Source organism: Mesoplodon bidens, assembly GCF_964165515.1.
Source record: "Mesoplodon bidens genome assembly, chromosome: 18".
NCBI lineage: Eukaryota > Metazoa > Chordata > Mammalia > Artiodactyla > Ziphiidae > Mesoplodon > Mesoplodon bidens.
The window spans coordinates 25,730,175-25,741,963 of NC_138175.1; positions in this window are offsets into that span (position 1 = coordinate 25,730,175).

Consider the following 11,789-nt stretch of genomic DNA (forward strand, 5'->3'; position numbering starts at 1 on the left):
TGGAAAGAAGTGATATATTTCCCTGCTGGACTGAAGGTTTTAATTGTCTGTGTGTTAGCCCCCTTAAGGCAACCTGTAACATTTGAAGGGGAGCTGCTTAGTCAGAGAGTGGGAAGAGTGGGAAGTTAGGAAGGTGAGTCAAGCCAATCCACACTGGACTGCAGAATGAGAAGAAATAAACTTTTGTTTTCAGAAGCAGCTAACACTGAAGCATTGTATGTAGTTTAAGCATGACCTAGACATCTCTTCCCCTCTGTAAGCATTTTAACTGACTTCAGTCAGAAAAACAAAACAAATACCATCCTCAAAGTTCCAAAATCATCCACCAGAACAAAGTAAGAACATACATACAGGCCCCAAGTCACACACAAAAAAGTTGTGTGGGCAAGGGATATGAGCTTGAAATATTAGTCTCTCTTCTATTATTTAAAGACATTTATTTTTCCTTGTTCATTTTTGATAGAAATATGAGCCATCAATTTTCTTTTATTTCAAGATCCTATAGATTTTCTACAAATCTACCACAATGAAAACATTTATATTTCATTATTACAAATTCCATAGGGAGTTCTCTCTCTTATACACTCCTTCTCAATTTCATTACATAATTAAAATGGGGAAGTTGCCTTGGGGAAATAATAAAGTATGCTAGGATATACCTGTCTTGAGTAAATATGTAGAAGGTATATTTTTACTAAATATTTTAGATTACTTTAGCTTCTTTTAAAAAATATACCTAATGACCTGACATAGACAATTACCAAAACTTGAGCATTATTACCCTTTGAATGATAATTATATTTTAATTAAAATGCCAAAGTGATCAAAAGGTGAAGAATAAGCTATTTACTGCGTGGAGTCTAAACAATGAAATAAATGGGAGAAAGGACTTAAATTTCATGATGTTTTTCTAGTAACGCTGAAAAAGTGATATTGAGAGCAATTATTTTTTTTCCAAAATGCAGTACTACATAAATAGAAGCAAATTAAATCTACCACTCAGCAAATTTCATTTGCCATGGGGAGATTAATATGAAAAGGGCCTCTGAATTTTTATCAGAGCAGAAAACTTAATAGGATAAAAAATTCAGCCCTGGCTGGCATGAGGATAGATAATGGAACTTTGCAACTTAAATCTGAGGTCACTATTTCAAAATGCCCCAGGTTGGCAGTAACTAAAAAGCATTACTATCTGATAGCACTGCAGTGCCTATGTGAAATGAATTACTGGTTTCGCACTGATGGTTACCAGATAGGGATCTAATACCATCTGAATAACTGGAGCTAATTGGCCCAATTGCTGGTATTTCAAGGAGCATCCAACAATTGAAAATGGAATTACATTCTCACTCTGTACTTGGTTGCTCTTCCATGATGGGAAAGACAGGTGTGAAGTTTACCTGGGCTTATCTTGGGTTTTGATGTAAATAAATCGAAGATTAGTTCTGGCAGCTCATGCTTTCACCCTACGGAGTCCTGGAGATCTGGGTATTAAGTTGGGGATAATGTGTCTTGCCCCATTTGCCTGGAAGGAAGTCTGTGCAAATGAAGAGTGATGTTTTAGGGTCTTGTCCTCCATGGATAAAGGACTTGCTCTAGGCTAGAGGAATTCAGGGAAGGTTGATATGGCTGCCTATGCCTATGACCCAGTTTGCACAAAACTACTCTTAGCGTTTCAGATTGGTATAGTGGAAGTGAGGAATTAGAGTTACTGAGATGTGTAAATCAGGGATAAACACTAACCCTTATACTGTCTCAAGGATAGACAGTGGTTACAGGAGAGCACTGACCCAAAGACAAATGGCCTGGATTCAAATACTGGTTCCACCCAATTTCTGGTGTGTTGTTTATGCTCCCTAAGCCTCAATTTCTCACCCTTATATGGCTGCTGTGTGATTTAAAAACTTAATGAACATATGAAATGAGTCTGGCAAAGAGTAAACATAATTACACTGGTTATAACATTTTTATTGTAACAAATTAGTAGTTATTGTTATTTTTAACACCTGTTTCTCAAAAACTACCTCCTAGGGTTTCCCTGGTGGTGCAGTGGTTGGGAGTCCGCCTGCCAATGCAGGGGACACGGGTTCGTGCCCTGGTCTGGGAAGTTCCCACATGCCGCAGAGCGGCTGGGCCCGTGAGCCATGGCCGCTGAGCCTGCGCATCCGGAGCCTGTGCTCCGCGGCGGTGAGAGGCCCGCGTACCTGCAAAAAAAACAAAAAAACAAACTACCTCCTAGTTTAGTATGAGAATCAACAAACAAAAAGAAACATGGCATCTGTAAAGTTCCACACAAATTCAAGGTGTTAATAATAATAGAATCCAGTTTATTTTTGCATATTATCATGTGTTATTTCTTATTTTATTCCTGCAATTTCAGACGGTGGCATCAGGGACTAATTAATACTCTGGGCATAGAGTAAAGCTGAAGCAAACAGTAAGAGGAATAAAAAGGGGGCTTGTGGAAAATCTCTGTGAAATATAAGAACTATCATTGCCTCAAGCAGATTCACTCGTGCTCTGGGTTAGCAGGACTGCCAGGTCACTGAGCATTCTTTGTACATGATGTTTATTGGAGCCAGTAGGTATTAAATTATTTCATCAAGCAGTCCTGTAACTTTGCAGCTCCCTGGTGGGTCTTCTAATCTCAGATTACGTTCACCCATCGAGCCATGATTGCTGGAAGCATTATTACTATTTCTCATTATACTATCTCCTGTCTCCTGTGTCCTCTTTTATCCCTTTGTTAAAATTATTCCACTGAGAATATTTTTTTTTAACTCAAATTGAATTTCCTTTCTGACTCCCTACCTTGATGTCTTAAGAGTTCCAGTTTCCTAAAGATCCCTTAAAAATTCTAAGGGAAAACAAAATGTGTGAGTTCAGTAAGTTTTATTTTCCCTTGGGAAAATAACTTTAATATTTCCATCCATTCCATATGTATTAATCAAAGTTCTGGACCATGTCCTGAAGATGCTATGTGTGAGTGCACACACACAAACACACACACAGACACATAATATATTTAGTGTGGTAGAGAATATGTAGCCAACTCAATGAATTCTATTGTTTTTTTGATGGCTGTATTTTTTTAATTGAAGTATAGTTAATTTACAATGCTGTGTTAGTTTCTGGTGTATAGCAAAGTGATGCGGTTACATATAAATTCTTTTTCATATTCTTTTCCATCATAGTTTATTACAAGATATTAAATACAGTTCCCTATGCTATTCAGTAGAACCTTGTGATTTATCTATTTTATATAGAGTAGTGTGTATCTGCTAATCCCAAACTCCTAGTTTATCCCTCCCCCACCCCCTTTCCCCTTTGGTAACCATAAGTTTGTTTTCTATGTCCATGAGTCTGTTTCTGTTTGGTAAATAAATTTATTTGTGTCATATTTTAGATTCCACATGTAAGTGATATCATATAGTATTTGTCTTTCTCTTTCTGACTTACTTAGTATGATAATCTCTAGGTCCATCCATGTTGCTGCAAATGGCAAAATTTCATAATTTTTTATAGTAGCATTCCATTGTATGTGTGTGTATATATATGTGTGTATATATATATATATACATACACAAACACATATATATACATACCATACACACACACACCTTATTTTTTTTACACACATATACATTCTTTTTTATATTCTTTTCCATTATGGTTTATCCCACGAGATTGGATATAGTTCCCTGTACTGTACAGTAGGACCTTGTTGTTTATCCATCCTAAATATAATAGTTGGCATCTACTAACCCCAAACTCCCAGTCCATCCCTCACCCTCCCCTCTTGGCAACCACAAGTCTGTTCTCTGTCTGTGAATCTCTTTCTGTTTTGTAGATAGGTTCATTTGTGCCATATCTTAGAATCCACATATAAGTGATATCATGTGGTATTTGTCTTTCTCTTTCTGGCTTATTTCACTTAGTATGATAATCTCTTGTTGCATCCATGTTGCTGCAAATGGCATTATTTTGTTCTTTATTATGGCTGAGTAGTATTGCATCGTATATATGTACCACATCTTCTTTATCTTTTTATCTGTTGATGGACATTTTGGTGTTTCCATGTCTTGGCTATTGTGAATGGTGCTGCGATGAACATAGGGATGCATGCGTCTTTTTGAATTATGGTTTTTTCAGGGTATATGCCCAGTAGTGGGATTGCTGGATCATATGGTAACTCTATTTTTAGTTTTTTAAGGAACCTCCATACTGTTTTACACAGTACTGCACCAACTTACATTCCCACCAGCAGTGTAGGAGGGTTCACTTTCCTCCACAACCTCTCCAGCATTTGTAATTTGTAGATTTTTAATGATGGCCATGCTGACCAGTGTGAGGTGCTACCTCACTATAGTTTTTTTTTTTTTTTTTTTTTTGTGGTACGTGGGCCTCCCACTGTTGTGGCCTCTCCCGTTGCGGAGCACAGGCTCCGGACGCGGAGGCTCAGCAGCCATAGCTCACAGGCCTAGCCGCTCCGTGGCATGTGGGATCTTCCCAGACTGGGGCACGAACCCGTGTCCCCTGCATCGGCAGGCGGACTCTCAACCACTGCGCCACCAGGGGAGCCCCCTCACTATAGTTTTGATTTGCATTTCCCTAATAACTAGCAATGTTGAGCACCTTTTCATGTGCCTAATGGCCATCTGTATGTCTGCTTTGGAGAGATGTCTATTAAGGTCTTTTGCCCATTTTTCGATTGGGTTGTTCATTTTTTGTTGTTGTTGAGTTGTATGAGCTGTTTGTATATTTTGGAGATTAAATCCTTGTCAGTGCATTGTTTGCAAATATTTTCTCCCAGTCCATAGGTTGTCCTTTTGCTTATGGTTTCCTTTGCTGTGCAAAAGTTGGAAGTTTGATTAGGTCCCATGTGTTTATTTTTGGTTTTATTTCTATTGCCTTGGGAGACTGACCTAAGAAAACATTGCTACAGTTTATGTCAGAATGTTTTGCTATGCTCTCTTACAGGAGTTTCATGGCGTCATGTCTTATGTGTAAGTCTTTAAGACATTTTGAGTTTATTTTTGTGCATAGTGTAGGGTGTGTTCTAACTTTATTGATTTGCATACAGCTGTCCAGCTTTCCCAGCATCACTTGCTGAAGAGACATTTTTCCCATTTTATATTCTTGCCTCCTTTTTCGAAGATTAACTGACCATAGGTGTGTGGGTTTATTTCTGGGCTCTCTATTCTGTTCCATTGATCAATATGTCTGTTTTTGTACCAATACCATGCTGTTTTGATTACTGTAGCTTTGTAGTATTGTCTGAAGTCTGGGAGGTTTTGCCTCCTGCTTTTTTTTTTTTTTTCCCTCAGCATTGATTTGGCAATTCTGGGTCTTTTATGGTTCCATGTAAAATTTTGGATTATTAGTTCTAGTTCTGTGAAAAATGTCATGGATAATTTGATAGGGGTTGTATTAAATCTGTAGATTGCTTTGAGTAGTACTGCCGTTTTAACAATATTCTGTCAATCCAAGAGCATGGGATATCTTTCCAGTACTTTGAATCCTCTTTAAATTCCTTTATTAATGTTTTACAGTTCTCAGCATTTAAGGACTTCACCTCCTTGGTCAAGTTTACTCCTAGGTATATATATATATTTTTTTGGTGGTAATATTTTATTTATTCATTTATTTATTTAATTTTTATTGGAGTATAGTTGATTTAAGATGTTGTGTTAGTTGCTGCTGTACAGCAAAGTGAATCAGTTATACGTATACATATATCCACACTTTTCTAGATTCTATTCCCATAAGGTAATTACAGAGTATTGAGTAGAGTTCCCTGTGCTATAAAGTAGGTTCTTATTAGTTATCTATTTTAAACATAGTAGTGTGTATATGTCAGTCCCAATCTCCCAAGTTATCCTGTCCCCCGACCATAAGTTTTTTTTCTACACCTATGTTTCTATTTCTGTTTTGCAAATAGGTTCATTTGTACCATTTTTTTAAATGCCACATACAAGTGATATCATATGATATGTGACTTTCTCTGTCTGACTTACTTCAATCAGTATGACAATCTCTAGGTCCATCCATGTTGCTGCAAATGCATTATTTGTTCTTTTTTAGGGCTGAGTAATATTGCATTGTATATATGTACCACATCTTCTTTATCCATTCCTCCACACATGGACATTTAGGTTGATTCCCTGTCCTGGCTATTGTAAATAGGGGTGCAATGAATATTGGGGTGTATGTATCATTTCAAATTATGATTTTCTCTGGATATATGTCCAGGCATGGGATTGCTGAATGATATGGTAGCTGTATTTTTAGTTTTTAAAGGAACCTCCATACTGTTCTCCATAGTGGCTGTACCATTTTACATTCTAACCAGCAGTGTAGGAGGGTCCCCTTTTCTCCACACCCTCTCCAGCATTTATTGTTTGAAGACTTGTGGAGGATGGCCATTCCAACTGGTGTGAGGTGATATTTCATTTTGGTTTTTTTTTTTTTTTTTACATCTTTATTGGGGAATAATTGCTTTACAATGGTGTGTTAGTTTCTGCTTTATAACAAAGTGAATCAGTTATACATATACATATGTTCCCATATCTCTTCCCTTTTGCATCTCCCTCCCTCCCGCCCTCCCTATCCCACCCTCCCTATCCCACCCCTTCAGGCGGTCACAAAGCACCGAGCTGATCTCCCTGTGCTATGGGGCTGCTTCCCACTAGCTATCTACCTTACGTTTGGTAGTGTATATATGTCCATGCCTCTCTCTCGCTTTGTCACAGCTTACCCTTCCCCTTCCCCATATCCTCAAGTCTATTCTCTAGTAGGTCTGTGTCTTTATTCCTATCTTACCCCTAGGTTCTTCATGACATTTTTTTTTCTTAAATTCCATATATGTGTGTTAGCATACGGTTTTTCTCTTTCTCTTTCTGACTTACTTCACTCTGTATGACAGACTCTAGGTCTATCCACCTCATTACAAATAGCTCAATTTCGTTTCTTTTTTTTTTTTCCCCCCCGGTACATGGGCCTCTCACCATTGTGGCCTCTCCCGCTGTGGAGCACAGGCTCCGGACACGCAGGCTCAGTGGCCACGGCTCACGGGCCCAGCCGCTCCACGGCATGTGGGATCTTCCCGGACCGGGGCACAAACCAACGTCCCCTGCATCGGCAGGTGGACTCTCAACCACCGCGCCACCAGGGAAGCCCAAATTCTTTTTTTTTATGGCTGAGTAACATTCCATTGTATATATGTGCCACATCTTCTTTATCCATTCATCCGATGATGGACACTTAGGTTGCTTCCAGCTCCGGGCTATTGTAAATAGAGCTGCAATGAACATTTGGTACATGACTCTTTTTGAATTATGGTTTTCTCAGGGTATATGCCCAGTAGTGGGATTGCTGGGTCATATGTTAGTTCTATTTGTAGCTTTTTAAGGAACCTCCATACTGTTCTCCATAGTGGCTGTACCTATTCACATTCCCACCAGCAGTGCAAGAGTGTTCCCTTTTCTCCACATCCTCTCCAGCATTTATTGTTTCTAGATTTCTTGATGATGGCCATTCTGACTGGTGTGAGATGATATCTCATTGTAGTTTTGATTTGCATTTCTCTAATGATTAATGATGTTGAATATTCTTTCATGTGTTTGTTGGCAGTCTGTATATCTTCTTTGGAGAAAAGTCTATTTAGGTCTTCTGCCCATTTTTGGATTGGGTTGTTTGTTTTTTTGTTATTGAGCTGCATGAGCTGCTTATAAATTTTGGAGATTAATCCTTTGTCAGTTGCTTCATTTGCAAATATTTTCTCCCATTCTGAGGGTTGTCTTTTGGTCTTGTTTATGGTTTCCTTTGCTGTGCAAAAGCTTTGAAGTTTCATTAGTTCCCATTTGTTTATTTTTGTTTTTATTTCCATTTTTCTAGGAGGTGGGTCAAAAAGGATCTTGCTGTGATTTATGTCATAGAGTGTGCTTCCTATGTTTTCCTCTAAGAGTTTGATAGTTTCTGACCTTACATTTAGGTCTTTAATCCATTTTGAGCTTATTTTTTTAATGGTGTTAGGGAGTGATCTAATCTCATACTTTTACATGTACCTGTCCAGTTTTCCCAGCACCACTTATTGAAGAGGCTGTCCTTTCTCCACTGTTCATTCCTGCCACCTTTATCAAAGATAAGGTGACCATATGTGCGTGGGTTTATCTCTGGGCTTTCTATCCTGTTCCATCGATCTATCTTTCTGTTTTTGTGCCAGTACCATACTGTCGTGATTACTGTAGCTTTGTAGTATAGTCTGAAGTCAGGGAGCATGATTCCTCCAGCTCCGTTTTTCATTCTCAAGATTGCTTTGGCTATTCGAGTTCTTTTGTGTTTTCATACTAATTGTGAAATTTTTTGTTCTAGTTCTCTGAAAAACGCCAGTGGTAGTTTGATAGGGATTGCATTGACTCTGTAGATTGCTTTGGGCAGTAGTGTCATTTTCACAACGTTGATTCTTTCAATCCAAGAACATGGTATATCTCTCCATCTATTTGTATCATCTTTAATTTCTTTCATCAGTGTCTTATAATTTTCTGCACACAGGTGTTTTGTCTCCTTAGGTAGTTTTATTCCTAGATATTTTCTTCTTTTTGTTGCAATGGTAAATGGGAGTGTTTTCTTAATTTCACTTTCAGATTTTTCATCATTAGTGTATAGGAATTCCAGAGATTTCTATGCATTAATTTTGTATCCTGCTACTTTACCAAATTCATTGATTAGCTCTAGTAGTTTTCTGATAGCATCTTTAGGATACTCTATGTATAGTATATCATGTCATCTGCAAACAGTGACAACTTTACTTCTTCTTTTCTGATTTGGATTCCTTCTATTTCCTTTTCTTCTCTGATTGCTGTGGCTAAAACTTCCAAAACTATGTTGAATAATAGTGGTGAGAGTGGACAACCTTGTCTTGTTCCTGATCTTAGTGGAAATGGTTTCAGTTTTTCACCATTGAAGATGATGTTGGCTGTGGGTTTGTCATATATGGCCTTTATGATGTTGAGGAAAGTTCCCTCTATGCCTACTTTCTGCAGGGTTTTTATCATAAATGGTGTTGAATTTTGTCGAAAGCTTTCTCTGCATCTATTGAGATGATCATATGGTTTTTCTCCTTCAATTTGTTAATATGGTGTATCACATTGATTGATTGGCGTATATTGAAGAATGCTTGCATTCCTGGAATAAACCCCACTTGATCATGGTGTATGATCCTTTTAATGTGCTGTTGGATTCTGTTTGCTAGTATTTTATTGAGGATTTTTGCATCTATGTTCATCAGTGATATTGGTCTGTAGTTTTCATTTTTTGTGACATCCTTGTCTGGTTTTGGTATCAACGTGATGGTGGCCTCGTAGAATGAGTTTGCGAGTGTTCCTCCCTCTGCTATATTTTGGAAGAGTTTGAGAAGGATAGGTGTTAGATCTTCTCTAAATGTTTTTTAGAATTTGCCTGTGAAGCCGTCTGGTCCTGGGCTTTTGTTTGTTGGAAGATTTTTAATCACAGTTTCAATTTCAGTGCTTGTGATTCATCTGTTCATATTTTCTATTTCTTCCTGATTCAGTCTTGGCAGGTTGTGCATTTCTAAGAATTTGTCCATTTCTTCCAGGTTGTCCATTTTCTTGGCATAGAGTTGCTTGTAGTAATCTCTCATGATCTTTTGTATTTCTGCAGTGTCAGTTGTTACCTCTCCTTTTTCATTTCCAATTCTATTGATTTGAGTCTTCACCCTTTTTTTCTTGTTGAGTGTGGCTAATGGTTTATCAATTTTGTTTATCTTCTCAAAGAACCATCTTTTAGTTTTATTGATCTTTGCTATCATTTCTTTCATTTCTTTTTCATTTATTTCTGATCTGATTTTTATGATTTCTTTCCTTCTGCTAACTTTGGGGTTTTTTGTTCTTCTTTCTCTAATTGCTTTAGGTGCAAGTTTAGGTTGTTTATTGGAGATGTTTCCTGTGTCTTAAGGTAGGATTGTATTGCTATAAACTTCACTCTTAGAACTGCTTTTGCCGCATCCCATAGAGTTGGGTCATCGTTTCTCCATTGTCATTTGTTTCTAGGTATTTTTTTATTTCCTCTTTGATTTCTTCAGTGATCACTTCATTATTAAGTAGTGTATTGTTTAGCCTCCATGTGTTTGTATTTTTTACAGATATTTTGCTGTAATTGAAATCTAGTCTCATAGCATTGTGGTCGGAAAAGATACTTGATACAATTTCAATTTTCTTAAATTTACCAAGGCTTGATTTGTGACCCAAGATATGATCTATCCTGGAGAACGTTCCATGAGCACTTGAGAAAAATGTGTATTCTGTTGTTTTTGGATGGAATATCCTATAAATATCAATTAAGTCCATCTTGTTTAACGTATCATTTAAAGCTTGTGTTTCCTTATTTATTTTCATTTTGGATGATCTGTCTATTGGTGAAAGTGGGGTGTTAAAGTCCCCTACTATGAATGTGTTAATGTCGATTTCCTCTTCTATGGCTGTTAGTATTTGCCTTATGTATTGAGGTGCTCCTATGTTGGGTTCATAAATATTTACAATTGTTATATCTTCTTCTTGGATTGATCCCATGATCATTATGTAGTGTCCTTCTTTGTCTCTTGTAATAGTCTTTATTTTAAAGTCTATTTTATCTGATATGAGAATTGCTACTCCAGCTTTCTTTTGGTTTCCATTTGCATGGAAAATCTTTTTCCATCCCCTTACTTTCAGTCTGTATGTGTCTCTAGGTCTGAAGTGGGTCTGTTGTAGACAACATATATATGGGTCTTGTTTTTGTATCCATTCAGCCAATCTGTGTCTTTTGGTGGGGGCATTAAATCCATTTACATTTAAAGTAATTATTGATATGAATGTTCCTATTACCATTTTATTAATTGTTTTGGGTTTGTTGTAGGTCTTTTCCTTCTCTTGTGTTTCTTGCCTAGAGAAGTTCCTTTAGCATTTGTTGTAAAGCTGGTTTGGTGGTGCTGAACTCTCTCAGCTTCTGCTTGTCTCTAAAGGTTTTAATTTCTCCATCAAATCTGAATGAGATCCTTGCTGGGTGGAGTAATCTTGGTTGCAGGTTTTTATTCTTCATCACTTTAAATATATCCTGCCAGTCCCTTCTGGCCTGCAGAGTTTCTGCTGAAAGATCAGCTGTTACCCTTATGGGGATTCCCTTGTGTGTTATTTGTTGTTTTTCCTTGCTGCTTTTACTATGTTTTCTTTGTATTTAATTTATGACAATTTGATTAATACGTGTCTTGGCATACTTCTTGGATTTATCCTGTATGAGACTCTCTGTGCTTCCTGGACTTGACTAACTGTTTCCTTTCCCATATTAGGGAAGTTTTCAACTATAATCTCTTCAAATATTTTCTCAGTCCCTTTCCTTTTCTCTTCTTCTTCTGGAACCCCTATAATTCGAATGTTGTTGCGTTTAATGTTGTCCTAGAGGTCTCTGAGACTGTCCTCAGTTCTTTTCATTCTTTTTTCTTTATTCTGCTCTGTAGTAGTTATTTTCACGATTTTATCTTCCAGGCCACTTATCCGTTCTTCTGCCTCCGTTATTCTGCTATTGATCCCATCTAGAGTATTTTTAATTTCATTTATTGTGTTGTTCATCATTGCTTGTTTCATCTTTAGTTGTAGGTCCTTGTTAAATGTTTCTTGCATTTTGTCTATTCTATTTCCAAGATATTGGATCATCTTTACTATCATTATTCTGAATTCTTTTTCAGGTAGACTGCCTATTTCCTCTTCATTTGTTAGGTCTGGTGGGTTTTTATC